The following is a 16,329-nucleotide window of genomic DNA, read 5'->3' as shown; positions in this document are numbered from 1 at the left end:
CGACGGGAATTCCCAGAAGGCCTACTTTAGAAGGCTGCTGTGCGGACAGGCTGTCATGGAGAGCTCCTCTTTCCTCCCTTCTCAGGAGGGCAGGGACAGAGAGCTCACTTTGTGCAAGATGGTGTGACACATGGCCAACAGCCCAACCCACCCTTTCTCCAGGGCCTTGCAACCCTTTGTAGCCACGACAGCAAATGGCAGCTCTCCGCATTCTGATACGAAGACAACCACCACCCATCAGGGGGAAAAGGAGCCGAGAGGTGTAACTGACAAATGGGCACACACAGGTACTCAAACACACATGTGTGCCTACCCAGATGTGCCCTTACCTCCATTCCACCTGATGCATGAAAACTCTTTAGAAAACAGGGACGTTCTGGCATTTATAGCTCACCTTCCCAAAACCCTTTAAAAGGAAATAGACAACAAAGAGAATGCAAAACACAGGGACAATGGCGGCAGACAAAGAACCAACCGGAGTAGTAACAGACTTAGCAGCTCAGGAAGTATGGGGAAGGGTGGGCACCCTGCAGGACTGGGAGGGTGAGGAGCCCTTGCAGAAAGGCTGCATGTGCCACCGCCAGCCTCCCACACAGCCTTCCTGCTCCCCTAGAGGGGTCACCAGGGTCAAAGGGGCGGGGGGAGGGTGGGGAGGAAAGGAGCTAAAAAAAGAAGCTAAGTGAAAACCTGAGGAGCAAACTGTGGGGCCGAAGTCCCCTCTGCTGCTGGCCCCACGGAGTGGAGCAGAGGCATGTGCAACCTCCGGCAAAGGAGCATTCTCTCGAAAACCTACAAGACGCCCACTTGGGATATAAAAGGTCAGCTTCTCAACTACCCGCCCCACCCCCAAGAGCTCCTGCTGACCCACCCACCCAGTTTCCAATCAGCTGTGTACACGTCTAAGACCACGGACATCTGAGACATCAACTGAAAGACAGAAAGCAATACAGAGAGACAAACGAAAGAAGCTGGAGGAGACAGACAATGCCAGGAATCAAAGAGTTTTTTTAAAATACATAACATAAAACGAATGTCCTCAGGAGACTGAGACGTTGCACACCTGCAAACAAAAACAGATTGTTGTGCTTTTTTGTGTACGGGGCACCAGAAAACAGAAAAAAGCCCTAGGAAGAACTCAAGACAGGACAGCCGAAACCCCAAAAGCTCAGGTTAATCAGGAGAAAAAATCAGACAAATCCCAACTGAGGGACATTCTACAAAATACCTGATCAGTACTCCCCAAGACTGTCAAGGTCATCAGAGACAGGAAAAATCTGGCAACTGTCACAGTCTAAAGGAACTTAAGGGAGTTCCCGTCGTGGCACAGTGGTTAAGGAATCCGACTAGGAACCACGAGGTTGCGGGTTCGGTCCCTGGCCTTGCTCAGTAGGGTTAAGGATCCAGCATTGCTGTGAGCTATGGTGTAGGTTGCAGACATGGCTTGGATCCCACGTTGCTGTGGCTCTGGTGTAGGCTGGCGGCTACAGCTCCGATTAGACCCCTAGCCTGGGAACCTCCATATGCTGTAGGAGCGGCCCAAGAAGTGGCAAAAAGACAAAATAAAATAAAATAAAATAAAATAAAATAATAAAGGAACATAAGGAGACAGGACAACAAAACATGGTACCGTAGAACAGAAAGGGACATTAAATAACTAAGAAAATCTGAATAAAATAGAGACTTCAGGGTATAAATGCTGGTTAATTAGTTGGGACAAATGGACCATAATAATGTAAGATCTTTCTAACAGGTGAAACTGGAAGCAGGGTATACAGAACCTCTAACTTTACAATAAATCCAAACCATTCTGAAAATTTTTTTTAACTTCAGGGAGTTCCTGTTGTGGCTCAGCAGGTAACAAACCCGACTAGGATCCATGAGGATTCAGATTTGATCCCTGGCCTCACTCAGTAGGTTAAGACTCCGGCGTTGCCATGAGCTGTGATACAGGTTGCAGATGTGGCTTGGATCTGGCATTGCTGTGGCTGTGGTGTAGGCCAGCAGCTGCAGCTCCAGTGTGACTCCTAGCCTGGGAACCTCCATATGCCACAGGTGAAGTCCTAAAAAGCCAAAAAAGCCAAAAAAAAAAAAAAAAAAAAATTTAAACTTCAATTTTCCCCCTTTTTTTTTTGGCCACACCTGTACCACAGCTGCAGCAATGCCAGATCTTTAACCCCCTGTGCTACAAGGGAACTTCCTTAATTTCAATTTCAATAGAAGCAATGCAAGATAAAGTCAAGGAAATCGCAGACAAATTAACCAGGAGATGAATACTGGTTTCTCCCAGCAAAATCAGATTAATCCAGGAGTTCCAGAAACACAAAGGGGAGAAAAGGGAGGGAAATCATCAAATAAAAATTACAAGACAAATTCCCAGAGCTAAAGGACCCAAGACTGCAAGAGCCCTCCTCCAAGTCCTCAGAGCAATGGAAGTACAAAGTGAAATTCCAGGACACTGGGGATAAAGACAAGGACCCAAAGCTACCAAAAGCCAATCATCGCCCTCAAAAAAGGCCCCAGGGAGGAATAAAGGAGGGAGGGGCAATGAGTCTGGGAGCAACTGCGCTATGCTTACCAGCATCATTCCCTCCCCAGAAAATAATTTTCAGTCTAAAATCTAGAATCTGCTGACAGAGGCAAGTGTGAAGATAGAAAAAAACTTTTTTAGACTCGCAAAAGGACTCAAAACATTCTACCTTCTCAGAAAGTTACAGGGAAAGATGCTCTAACGAGTAAGAAAGCAAACCAAGACACGGGCAAATGTTGCAGTGGCCACGGCGGACTGACCTCCTGGAAGTCAACTCTCTCTTCTTCTTTCCTGGAGGACGTGACCTTGTCCCTTCCCAAGAAGCCTGCGCCTGGGAAGCTGACCCACACCCAGCTCCATCTAAGAGAACTCCATCCCCCTGGCCAGAGACCCACCCAGACAAGAAAGGTATCTGGACCAACCAAAGGGGAACTGCTGGAGTTCTACTTAACGTGAGCCAGTGACCTTACTGCTCCAAGGCAGCTTAAGAGAGTCGCTGTTATTTGACGTTCACACCACCCACGGACCCAAGAAACAGGGGATCCAACACAGAGGAACAAGACCCTGAGTGACAGCCAAAGAAAGCCCCAGGCAGCTGCACTGAAGGCAGGAGAGGAGCCGTCCATCCGAGGAGAGCAGGGGACTGACGGATTATCTAACGATCTGGGCAATTACAAAACAGTGTTTGCTGCATTTCATTGGAGCATTTGTAGAAAGTAGAAGAGAGAAGGCTTAAGGCAGTTCAATGTACCAATCTTCTCTATTTTGGTAGCACTTTCTGTATCCTATTTAAAGAACTGTCTTCTCCAAGACGGTAAAGATATTCTCCTGTTTACTCCAGAAGCTCTGTTTTCTCTTTCACGTTTAGCTCTATAATCTACCTAAAACTGATTCTAGACAGGATTACAGGCAGAAGATTCTCCCCCCACCTCCTCCACATGGAGAATCCAACCTTCCCAGGACCTTTTTTTGAAAAGGCCATTTTTTCCATCTGTCATGTGGCACCTTTGTCATACATTAAGTGACTGCTTCCATGCAGCCTGTTTCAAGATCTCAGTTCCATCGGTCCATTTGTCTAGCCTTTCACCAACACTGTGCTGCCTTCCTTACTGTGGCTTTTATAAAGCCTTGACATCTAGTCAGCTGAGCCCTTCCAGCGTTGCTTAGTCTTGGTCCTTTTTCGCATTTTCACATAAGTTTCATAATCGGTTTGTCAAATTTCCAAATAACCAACAGCAAAAGAAAAGTCTGCTGGGATTCTGGTTGGAATCGCGCAGCATCTAGAGATCAATCTGGTGAGAGGAGACATCTTTACACCAAGGGCTGGTGAGTGTGGGAAGGAAGGACGACACTTGTGCACTACTGGTGGGTGTGCCAATTGGTACACTCTCTGGAAAAGTGGCAGCTGCCTACTAAAGCCGAACCTATGCGTCCCCTGGGACCTAGCAATTCCATTCCTAGGTAGGAACGCAAGAGAACGCATACCAAGACACACCGAAGGACGCGTGAGCACGGCAATGGCAGCACTCTTCACCACAGCTCTAAATGGAACCGAGCTAAGTAAAATCTATCACAGCTAGAACGAATAAATATTACACTCACATAACAGAATACTATTTCACAACGAGAAGGAACAGACAGATGGTAACTAGGCTTGTCGTGGTGATGATTCTGAAATGCAGAGAAATACTGAATCACTGTACGGGGTACCAGGTACCAATACAGAGCTGCAGGTCAGCGATACTTCAAAACAAACTCAGAGACAAAAGATCAGACCTGTGGTTATCGGAGGCAGAGGTGGGGAGGGGAACTGGATGAAGGCCGCCAAAAGGTACAAACTTCCAGATACAAGAACTTGAAGAACCAGGGATACAATGTACAACATGTAAATATAATTAACACTACTCTATGTTACATGCGAAGGTCATTAAGGTGTAAACCTCACCACGAGGAAAAACCATGTGTTTCTACGCCTTTAATTTTCTATCTCTGCGAGAGGATGGATGCTCACTAAATGTTACTGTGGGCCTCATCTCATAACGTATCTCAGTCAAATCATTATCCTGTTCACCTTGTCAATTACACCTCAATGAAACAAAGCAGCAGCAGCGAGAAGGAATAAACGCACCAATGTGTAACCCTGCATGAGAGACGCCAGACACAAGAGAGAAAGAAAGGAACAGGAGAGTCATTTTGCCTCGGTGAGGACAACCATCCGCCATGGAAGCATAAGGGAGGAGCAAAACCTCTACCGCAGAGCAACTTTCAAAGGAGAAAAAATCCCAAGAGGGAGACGCTGGAAAATACAGAAATCCCTACACCTTGGTAGACCAAGGCCCATTCAAAACAGAAACAGTAAGAGCTGACCTGACCAAGGTAGATCAGCAAATATGGTCAAAAGGTGGCAACAGGGAGTTCCGTCACAGCACAGCAGAGTGGAAAGGAATCTGACGAGCATCCATGAAGACGCAGGTTCTATCCCCGGCCTCACTCATGGGTTAAGGATCTGGCATTGCTGTGAGCTGTGGTGTAGGTCTCAGATGAGGCTTGGATCTGGTGTGGCTGTGGTGCAGGCCACTGACTACAGCTCCAATTCGACCCCTAGCCTGGGAACTTCCATATGTGGCAAGTGTGCCCCTCAAAAAAAAAAAAAAAAAAAAAACAACAAAAAAAAACTACACGTGAGATGTTAAGGAAAACCCCAAATTCTGAAAAGCAAATGTCTCTGTACAATAAAACAAGATATAATGAGAGCAGAAGTAAAAATAACCCAGAGTTCCCATAGTGGCTCAGTGGAAACCAATCTCACTAGCATCCATGAGGATACAGGTTCGATCCTTGGCCTCACTCAGCGAGTTAAGGATCCGGCGTTGCTGTGAGCTGTGGTGTAGGCCACAGAGATCCATCCCATATTGCTGTGGCTATGGTGCAGACTGGCAGGCAGCTGCAGCTTGGATTTCACCCCTAGCCTGGGAACTTTCATATGCTGCAGGTGTGGCCCTAAAAAGCAAAAATAAATAACACTGTCAGTTGGAAAACTTAAAATTCCCTCCTTGGAGTTCCCATCGTGGCGCAGTGGTTAACGAATCCGACTAGGAACCATGAGGTTGCGGGTTCAGTCCCTGGCCTTGCTCAGTGGGTTAAGGATCCCGCGTTGCCGTGAGCTGAGGTGTAGGTTGCAGACATGGCTCGGCTCCCTCGTTGCTGTGGCTCTGGTGTAGGCCGGCGGCTACAGCTCTGATTCAACCCCTAGCCTGGGAATCTCCAAATGCCGCGGGAGTCACCCTAGAAAAGGCAAAAAAAAAAAAAAAAAAAACCACAGCTATTGAATACCTAGAAAATAGCACAGATGGAGAAAGGAACATTACACATCAAGCTTTTTAAACAAAGACAAATCTGTACTTAGAGGAAATTTAATCATCTAAAACCTTAAGATTCCTAACAGAAAAGGAAGAAATTAAGTTAAGCATTTGATACAAGAAATCAGGAAAAAGACACAACTGAATGTGAAGGAAAACAGAAACAATTAATGAAGAAAAAGCCAAAAGAAATTTAAGGAATACACTTGAGTAAAGCTGAATTTTATTTTTTTACTTTTGAATTTTAAAATGGTTCTTTGGGAGTTCCCGTCGTGGCGCAGTGGTTAACGAATCCGACTAGGAACCATGAGGTTGCGGGTTCGATCCCTGCCCTTGCTCAGTGGGTTAACGATCCGGCGTTGCCGTGAGCTGTGGTATAGGTTGCAGACGCGGCTCAGATCCCACGTTGCTGTGGCTCTGGTGTAGGCCGGTGGCTACAGCTCCGATTAGACCCCTAGCCTGGGAACCTCCATATGCCGCGGGAGCGGCCCAAGAAATAGCAAAAGACAAAAAAAAAAAAAAAAAAAAAAAATGGTTCTTTGAAACAAGACATACAATAGATAAACCACTAAGAGAAAGGTATTTGCACCCTCATTACAGACAAGACACCAAGGCTCAGTGAAGTTAAGTGACTGGCAAAAGGCCACCATCTTCAAGTTAGGGTACTGCAAAACCTGAACTTGAACCCAGGTCAGTTTGACAGCCAGATCTGCTCTGGAAGTGTGGGCAGTCAGTGGACAGAGAAACACTTGCTATAGCGACTGAGGTCCATGCTGGCCAAGAAGCCCTGGGGCCCAGAATCAAACGCCCACACAGCTCCCAGGCCCTGGCCATACTCCCGGGGCGGTGGGAATGGGCAGGCAAGTCTGGCCTGGAGAGGGGTGGGGTTGGAGTGGACACTGCATCAGGTGAGGAACTCTGCTCTTAACACAGGGTCCAGGAGTTCCCATCGGGGATCCATGGACACGAATCTGACTAGTACCCGTGAGGCTGCAGGTTCAAGCCCTGGCCTTGCACTATGGGTTAAGGATCCAGCGTTGCTGTGAGCCGTGGTGTAGATCACAGACGCGGCTTGGATCTGGCGTTGCTGTGGCTGTGGTGTAGGCCGGCAGCTGTAGCTCCAATTGGACCCCTAGCCTGGGAACCTCCATATGCCACGGATGCGGCCGTAAAAAGACAAAAACCAAAACCAAAAATAACTGTTATGGCTCTTTCCTTCACGGGCCATGGGGTCAGTCCCTATCCACCCAGCTCACAGGCTTGAGCTTCAAGAAGCCTGAAAGGACTCTAGCTAAAAATCCTCTTACAGTCTCCAAAGATTTACTGGCTAATTTCACCTTTGAACATGCAGTTAATTTAGCAAGTAACACAAAATTTAATTAAAAAATTTAAAAGTAATTTCAATATACAGCTGGATGGACAGTTGGACAAATGTGCCATACCTACAGGCCTCCGTGCCCCAGGATCTGGCAAATCAAAGACACACATGACACAGAGCTCGATTTCGACTTCTCCTTCCTTCCCGCCTCCGGGTGATGGTGAATTAGCAAGTGAGAAGCCCTTTGCAAATGCCATCAAAATCTCATGTTCCATACTATAAAATCTGATTTAGCAGAGAACAGAAACTGGAGACAGCATTTGCATCGGATTGTTCCTTCTAACCACATCAACAGAGCGGTTTCCAAGGACCAGTGACACAGAAACAGGGACATGATTGAATTGGCTGAATTCCTGCGAACCACCAGGCACCTGGCCGGTGTCAGGAAAGCCCCAGCCCGCAGGCCCGGCCCACAAGAGTGTCCCTCTTTAAAATGTGTACCTTTGTGATTCGTTTTCTCGGTAACTAACATGTGTTCCCAAAACACATTCAGTGTGACAAACTCAAATGCTATTAAAGTATGCCAAACAAGACCATCCAACTCACATGACAGCCCACGTCCCCACACCTTCTTTCTCAGCCTGCATAAAGCTATCAGCAGGCTGTGGTCTTCAGCTTCCCTTCTACAAACGGGGGATGTTACTACATTATGCTGCAACCTGCTTTCTTTTATTAATACACGATGGTCATTTTTTCAAGAAAACACATCCCAATCTGAGACTCTTTTTAATGCCTACCTAGTATTTCGCTGTGTAGTTGTGCTGCATTTTATTTACCCGTGCACCACGGGCAGACATGTAAACCATTTCCAACTGTACGCTATGATAACCCATGCAACCACCAACGTTCCATTACAAGTAACTTCATGCTTGGGCCAATGTTCCTGTAAATAATTGTTTTTCTTTTTACAGCCACACCTACAGCATATGGAAGTTCCCAGGTTGGGGGTCACATCAGAGCTGCAGCTGCTGGCCTACACCACAGTCATGGCAACATCAGATTCAAGCCATATCTGCAACCTACACAGCAGCTTGTGGCCTTAGCCCACTGAGCAAGGCCAGGGGTCAAACCCACATAATCTCAGACACTATGTTGGGTTCTTAACTCACTGAGCCACGAGGGGAACTCCTATGAAGCACATGTCTAGTCTGTGCCCAAAGAGCTGAAAAGCAGACAGAAAGGTGAAGAAGGAGATGACAACTGTGGCCGTGCCTGTCCAGAGAAACCAGCAGTGCTGCGGAGCGCAGACCTCAAACCAGACACATCATACAGGAGGTGGGGGCCTGCACAGCCACTGCCCACAAGGAGGCAGAACACAGCGCACTCACAACAACAACAACCCTCCCCCTCCCCCTCCTCCCCCGGGGGCAGCCCTCCCATCCAGGAGACTTCTTAGCAAGCGACCATTAATAGGAGCGAAGGACTGCTCCATCAGGCTGGGAGAATATTAACTACAAGTGCGCAGAGGGTCCTGCCAGCAACCACTGAGGTGGCTGTCCTCACTGTCGCCCCCACATGACTGAGGAAATGGAGGGTGAGCGGTGAAGAACCAGGCCAGGTGGTGCCGTGCCCTTTCTCCCCGCTACCACACCATCACAGGCAGGTCACCAACAACTAACCCCCCAAGCCACCTTCTCTTTGAGGACAACAGACAAATCCAAGTAGACTGAGGCGAGGGAGGGGGGTAAGCAGAGGACTCAAAGGGCTGGGCTGATTTAAATGCTCTCCAACAGAGCCCCAGAGCCCACACCCAGCCCCAGAACCCACACACCACTTATTCTCCAAGCCTCAGACACTAGAGGAAACAGGACGATGACAGTCACCGGGCCACCAATCTGGCAAGACCAGGTCTGCAGTTACAAAAAGGAAGAACCCAGAAATAAGGGCTCAGGGGGCTTTCGGAAGGATGCTGATCTGTCATTTCAGCAAAAGGGAAAGAAGGAACCAGTGCCCTCATGCAAATCCACTGCCTTCCTCATGGTTATGATAAATGGATTATTACAAAGACCTCACCAACCCCACAGAACTCCATTCTCAAACTCCCAGTCCCACCCCCTCCATCGTCTCTCCCGATTCCTAAATCAGCACAGTGGGTTGCCCCTTCACCCTAACAAACGCACATCGCAGGGCACAGGGCCCACCTAGCCTCTGCACCCCAAACTCCCAGGTCCACACCAAATCACGTGGCCTTAAGATCTCTGGGGAGCAGCACTTACTAAATCTACTCTCCGCCAGTGCTAAAAGGACCAGTACGCCACTGCGACTCAATCGGGAGGACAAAGAGCTACCATGGCCCTTGCTTTTTTGCCCTTAAGAGGACGAAAAAGGCCCAAGTGACAATGCTGGGGAGCCACATATTGAAGAACACCTCTAAACAGTCCTGTCTCCTGTTTTCCAGTGGTCACTTCAGAGCTCACACCCACAGTGAAAACATTCCCATTAGTGGAAAACAAAGTTGCTTTCAAGCTAGCATTCACCTCTTGAAAGGGGGAGAGTGGGCAGGAAGCAGTGGCTTTTATTTTCTACTTTGTATACTTTCTGAAGAGGCTGGGATTTTTGTAACAAGCCTGTACTATTGACTGCTACATTGTTTTTAAGGTCTGGTAAAGTGAGCAATATAGAATCAACACCTGGCACTGTTCCTGAGCTGAGTAGGTGCCATCACTGCACAAGGCTGTGTGACAGCGGCATCTCCACCGGGCAGATAAGGATTTGGAGGCTCAAAGGGGAAGGGAGACCTGTTCAAGGTCCAGGAAGGTGTGTACGGCAGAAATGAATACTCCTGTCTGCCTGACCCCGATTCAGGGCCACAGCTGCCAAGCTGCAGAGCCTGCCTCCCAGCTGGAACCCATGAACTTTTTTTTTTTTTTTTTTTTTTTTGTCTTTTTGCTATTTCTTGGGCTGCCCCTGCGGCATATGGAGGTTCCCAGGCTAGGGGTCGAATCAGAGCCATAGCCACCGGCCTACACCAGAGCCACAGCAACGCAGGACCCGAGCCACGTCTGCAACCTACACCACAGCTCACGGCAACGCCGGACCGTTAACCCACTGAGCAAGGGCAGGGACCGAACCCGCAACCTCATGGTTCCTAGCCGGATTCGTTAACCACTGTGCCACGACGGGAACTCCGGAACCCATGAACTTTGACAAACCCATCTTATTCCTCTCAAGACATTTACCTAAAGCTCTCCAAGAACAGAATAGACTCGGTGAAGGGCAGCAGCCAGCAACCAAAGGCTCCTGTTGGGCATATTTACCTTGGAGAGAGATGGACAAGGCAAAGAGCCGATGCACCACCCTGTGGGGAGGCTCCCGGAGGTGAGGGCAGGGGCTGTTTGATTTGGGTCTAAATTTTCAGCACAGAGCACAGGGCTTAGCACACAATTAGAAACACCAACATCTAGTAAACAAAAGAGCCCCAAGTGCATAAGCCTGCCTACTCCAAACCCCCAGGTCCCCAGCTAGCACTGAATCCAGGAACCATTAATAGCTCCTGTTTACTGGCAGCCCTATACCAGGCACCTCAGAAACACTTGGGCGTAGGACCCACTGGATCCTCCCCCAATTCTAGGAGGAAGGTGTTACTACGACATTTTGCAGACAAAGAGAACAGACTCTAAAAGATGAGACAATCTTTTTTTTTTTTTTTTTTTTTTTGTCGTTTTAGGGCCGCACCAGTGGCATGTGGAGGTTCCCAGGCTAGGGGTTGAATTGGAGTTGTAGCCATCGGCCTACACCACAGCCACAGCAATGCCAGGTCCAGGCCGGGTCTGAGACCTACACCCCAGTTCATGGCAACGCCAGATTCTTGACCCGCTGAGCGAGGCCAGGGATGGAACCAGCAACCTCATTCCTAATCAGATTCGTTTCCGCTGCGCCACAATGGGAACGCCAAAGATTAGAGAATCTTAGTCACCCAGCTTGCAAGCAGCAGAACCTAGATCTGAAGGCGGCTGACCATCAAAGCCAAGGGCCAACTCTCCCTGTAAATTCACTCTGGGTCCCAGCTGATAGTAACAACCCACCAGGGCCTGCACTGTGTAATTCCCACAGCACCTCCTCTGAGGACTCACCTCCGCTGAGCACAGGTCCTTCCCAACCTGGCCTGATGAAATACCACCCAGGCATTTCCAGGAGCAGCTTTTCCGCAGTCACTTCACCCACTAGGTGTGATCTACTGGAGGCACCAGGTGGCGAAAGGAGGGGCCCAGAGGCCTCGTGGCTGAGTAGGACCACGCCGGTCTGCAGGGCAGCGCACCAGGGGCTGGGCCTCCAGAGAAGCCCACACTGTAAGAAGCATTACCAACAAGACCGCTAAGGGTTGGAACTCTGAGCCCTAGAATCTGCGGCTACGTGAGGACTCCCAACAGAGGAGGGCTCCGAAGGCTCCCTGCCAGCTCCAGCTCCCTGCCAGCTCCAGCGCACAAAGAACGGAGGAGAACACCTGGGCCACAGACGGTCATTTCAGTGGCTAAGGAAAATCCAACTGCATTCTGGCTTCCTGTGCCTCTCCCACAACCCCCCGCTGGACCCCCACTGGCCTTACCTAATGAGACGCCTGGGGCCACTTCTGCACTGAAGCCCACAGCAAACACTGTTTCTGACATGCGTGTCCACGGGGACCAAAGCCTGAGCTCTATGACTAAAGCCGCAGCTTTTCATTTGGGAAATGTGCATGCCCAAAATGACCCCAAAATTATTCATGTAGGGAAGCCCTCAATTCAGAAACACCTGCTCTCACATGCTATTATCCATAACGTGGCACAAAGTTTTTGAGAAGGAATTTAACACAATTCGTACCAGGATGCTATTCAACAGCAAGAATCCACACTACAGAAACACACACTCACAGGCTACTACATACAAATTATATAATGCTTTTAAAGAGAGATTTGGCAGAATTTTACAAAAATTGTAATATCCAAAAATGAGAAGTAGCTCAAATGTCCACTGATAGGAAACAGGCTACATCAACAAAATCCACAGAAAACTCCCTGAGGTGGCTAAACAGATTACATAATCCATCTATGCAGGCTGTCGTGGAGAACAACGGCAGCCAAGCGGAAAGCTGAGCGCACTTCAGGAAGACCCCCCCCCCAATCCAGAGCGGTGCTGGCCCGCTGCAGTGGCAGGCCGCTGATTCGGAGCTCTGCTCTGCAGGATGGGGTTTGTAAAAGTTGTCAAGAATAAGGCCTTCTGCAAAAGGCACCAGGTGAAATTTAGAAGACAAGAGGGCAAAACTGACTACTATGCCCAGAAACAACTGGTCATCCAAGATAAAAATAAGTACAACACGCTAAAATACAGGATGACAGTTTGTGTAACCAACAGAGATAGAATGTGTCAGATTGCTTACACTCATATAGAAGGAGATATAGTTTGTGTAGCTTTTGCTCACGAACTTCAAAGTATGGTGTGAAGGTCGGCCTGACAAATTACGCTGCAGCCTACTGTACTGGCCTGCTACTGGCCCGCAGGCTTCTTATTAGGTTTGGTGTGGACAAGATTTACGAAGGCCAGGTCGAGGGGACTGGAGATGAATACCATGTGGAAAGCACTGATGGTCAGCCTGGTGCCTGCACCTGCTATCTGGATGCAGGGCTTGCCAGCACGACTACTGGAAATAAAGTTTTGGGGGCCCTGAAGGGAGCTGTAGATGAAGCCTGTCTATCCCTCACAGTACCAAACGATGCCCTGGTTACGATTTGGAAAGCTGAGAATTCAATACTCAAGCACACTGAAAGCACATCCTGGGGCAGAACGTTGCAGATTATATGCGTTACCTGACTGAAGAAGATGAAGATGCTTACAAGAAACAGTTCTCTCAGCACATAAAGAAGAGTGTAACTCCAGACATGACAGAGGAAACGTACAAGAAGGCTCATGCTGCAATACCAGAGAATCCAGTGTGTGAGAAGCCTAAGAGTTTAAAAAGAAGAGGGGGAGTCATCCCAAAATATCACTTGCCCACAAGAAAGATCAGGTTGCTCAAAAGAAAGCAAGCTTCCTTCAAGCTCCGGAAGGGGCTGCTGAGAGTTAATAAACCGGGCCATAGTTTTCTATGATTTTTTTCAAAGATATTAATAAATGTACCAATCAAAAAAAAAAAAAAAAAAGATGTGTGTGTGTAGATGGAGAATGTGCACAATTTTTTTTTTCTGTTAGTATCACAAGAAACTTCACACAGTGGTTTCCTTTCCGAGAGACTGGAGAACCACCCTTACGTCTTTCAACACACATTGAATTTTATTTTTCTCTTTTTTGCTTTTCAGGGCCACAAGTGCAGCATGTGTAAGTTCCTGGGCTAGGGGTTGAAAGGGAGCTGCAGCTGCCAGTCTACACCACAGCCGCAGCAACACCAGATCCTTAACTCACTGAGCAGGACCAGGAATCAAACCCGCGTCCTCATGGATACTAGTCAGGTTCGTTACCACCGAGCCACAAGGGGAACGTCTCTAACTACTTTTAAAAAGTCAGCTGGGAATATCTGGGCCAAGGGATTAAGAGCTATTTTTGTTTCCTTCTTCCATACAGTTGCATAATTTTTTTTTTGTCTTTTTGCTATTTCAGCTGCATAATTTTTAAAAAATCTAGTAAGTATTATTTTTAAAATATTAAGTGTGAGTAGATCTGTATATATTAGTATGGAAACATGTTTATGACATATTTGAAGCTGAAGAAAGACTAGCATGATCCCATTTCTGTTCTTTACAAACCAGCCTACAAAGGGCCGTATTCATGTGGAGGATAAACACCCCGAACCATAAACAGTGATTACAGCCGGGAAGCTGGAGGGAAGAGCTTTCGTTTTTCTACGTACACTTGTCTTTTCTTTTTCCATTTTTTTTTAAACGAGTCAGTATACTTTTGCAATTAATTTTATATCAGAAAGAATTCCACTTTATGCTTCAGGGCAACGTTCCACTTCCCCAACCATTTCTGAACACTCAGACCATTCAGTCCCACTGACAGGTCGGCGGGGCAGCATTGAGGGCGCCCCTCCCAGACTGGCCTGTGTGTTCTGCACTGCCTGGAACAGAGCAGCTCTTTAAGCTCTCAACCGGCTGTAAACAACACCTGCCGAAAAAAGCTCTAAAGACACAAAGGAATCATGGAAAGAGCGCTGGAGATAACCTCCTTTTTCCAGTTGGTCTGCAGTGAGATCCACCCCACCGTTGCACCTTGGGTGAGTCAAAAAGTACGCTGACCCACCAGCTTTCTTCTCTTCCTGTACATCTCTGATTTCAACTTAGAAACACGTTTTTTATACTCCACAGCTTGCTTCTTAGTTCCAAGAAGTGCTCCCTGCAAGTCTGCTAGGTCTTGCAGAGGCTTTCCCTGGCCCCCGGGACCCCGGCTGAGCTTGACTCCTGGGTGGGCGCCCACCAGGCCCTCTCTACACAGCTCCGGAGCTGATCCTATGCCTCTATCTGTGTGAGCCCCAGAGCAGAGCGCAGCAGGAAGCAACACCTTCTGCTGCAGGTCACACTCACTCCACGGGGGCAGGGTGATTCAATACGTGAAAGCAAAATGTATGTTCCTCATCAACAGATGAGTGGAGAGACAAAGGGGGGGGTGATGGACTATTACTCAGCCTTAAAAAGGAAAGGAATTCAGACACATGCCGCAACACAGACAGATGAACCCTGAAAAAGTTAGGCTAAGTAAAAGGAGCCACTGACCAAAGGGCAAATATGGGATAATGAAACTTCCAGGAGGAACCCAGACTGATCAAAGTGAAATGGAAAGTGGATGGCAGTTGTCAGGGCCTGAGGCGGGAGAACAGGGAGTGTGTTTAACGGGTGCAGGGTTTCAACTTGATAACGTGCTGGAGGTGGAGAGCAGGTGCACGAGACCGCGAATGCATTTAATGCCACTGGACTGGACACCAAAAATGGTCACAATGGCAAATGTTATTTCTGTGTATTCTACCACAACAAAATAAACAGTTGTTGAGAAAACCTGTGCTTAGGAGCTCCTCTGTGGCACACAGGATCTGTTGTCGTCACGGCAGCAGCTCGGGTTGCTGCTGTGGCTCAGGTTTGATCCCTGACTCAAGAACTTCCACATGCCGTGGGCGTGGTCAAAAGCAAAAGACAAAAACACCTGTATTTAAAGTTGTGAAAAGTTATTTAAAAAAAAAAAAAAAAAAAAGGAGGAAAAAGGGGAAAAAAAAGAAATTAACAGGGGCTAGGCAAGAATCATGGGAGGGAATGAGCTCTCCGGCTGAAGGGATTCCAAAGGCCTCTTTAAGGAGGTGCTTGCCCTCCCCCCACCAGGCCATGAGCTCCAGGACACAAGTGGGGCACCCACATCCGTGTCGTCAGAACGGTATGTTTTAAGACACCTGTTCAGACCCAAACCGGGAAATGAGGTCAGACCCTAAGCCTCACACATCAAAGCGCTTCACCAGGACTGAGACACCCAGAATTCAGCGGCCCATGAAGGAAGCTACCTCTTGAACAAAGCCAGAGGCAGAAGTGACAAGGGCTGAAGAAGAAAGCTGGTGCTGTGCCAGAGAGCCAAACATGCAGGCCGCACACCCTCCGACCTCGCAGGGAATGAGCAGTGTGGATCATGGTTTACTCGCAAGGATGCTCCCTGACGTTTTGTTCAGGAGGAGGAAAAGTGGGTAACGACCATCTAAATGTCATGTTACAGCAATTATGCAATTAATTAAGCTCGTGTTTTCAAAAACTTAGGGCGACAGAACATTGAGAGGAACTATAAAGCGTGAATAGTGTATCTAGCAGCATTTTCCTAATTTTGTTCATTTTGTTTGGTTTTTCTTTCTTGGGCCGCCCCGCGGCATGTGGAGTTCCCAGGCCAGGGATCAGATCTGAGTCTTCGCTGAGGTCTATGCCACAGCTGTGACAACACTGGATCCTTAACCCACTTTGCTGGGCTGGGGATCAAATCTGCACCCCAGCACTCCCAAGACGCTGCCTATCCCACTGCGCCAGAGCGGGAACTCCACATTTTCCCAGTTTTGAAAAAAATACGGAGTTCCCGTTGTGGCGCAGCAGAAACAAATCTGACTAGGAACGATGAGGTTGTGGGTTTGA

General features: G+C 48.1%; 1 protein-coding gene and 1 pseudogene across 13 annotated transcripts in view; one reads left to right on the top strand and one right to left on the bottom strand.

Moving 5' to 3' along the window:
* PRRC2B (proline rich coiled-coil 2B) overlaps positions 1–16,329 on the bottom strand; it is a 94,157-nt gene that overhangs the window by 73,053 nt on the left and 4,775 nt on the right. The gene's annotated exons all lie outside the window — the stretch shown is intronic.
* LOC100625275 lies at positions 12,359–13,304 on the top strand (annotated as a pseudogene).

This window comes from Sus scrofa, chromosome 1, assembly GCF_000003025.6.
Source record: "Sus scrofa isolate TJ Tabasco breed Duroc chromosome 1, Sscrofa11.1, whole genome shotgun sequence".
In the NCBI taxonomy this organism is placed as follows: domain Eukaryota; kingdom Metazoa; phylum Chordata; class Mammalia; order Artiodactyla; family Suidae; genus Sus; species Sus scrofa.
Note: the sequence above shows the minus strand (reverse complement) of the source record. Positions and strands in the feature narration are given on the sequence as shown.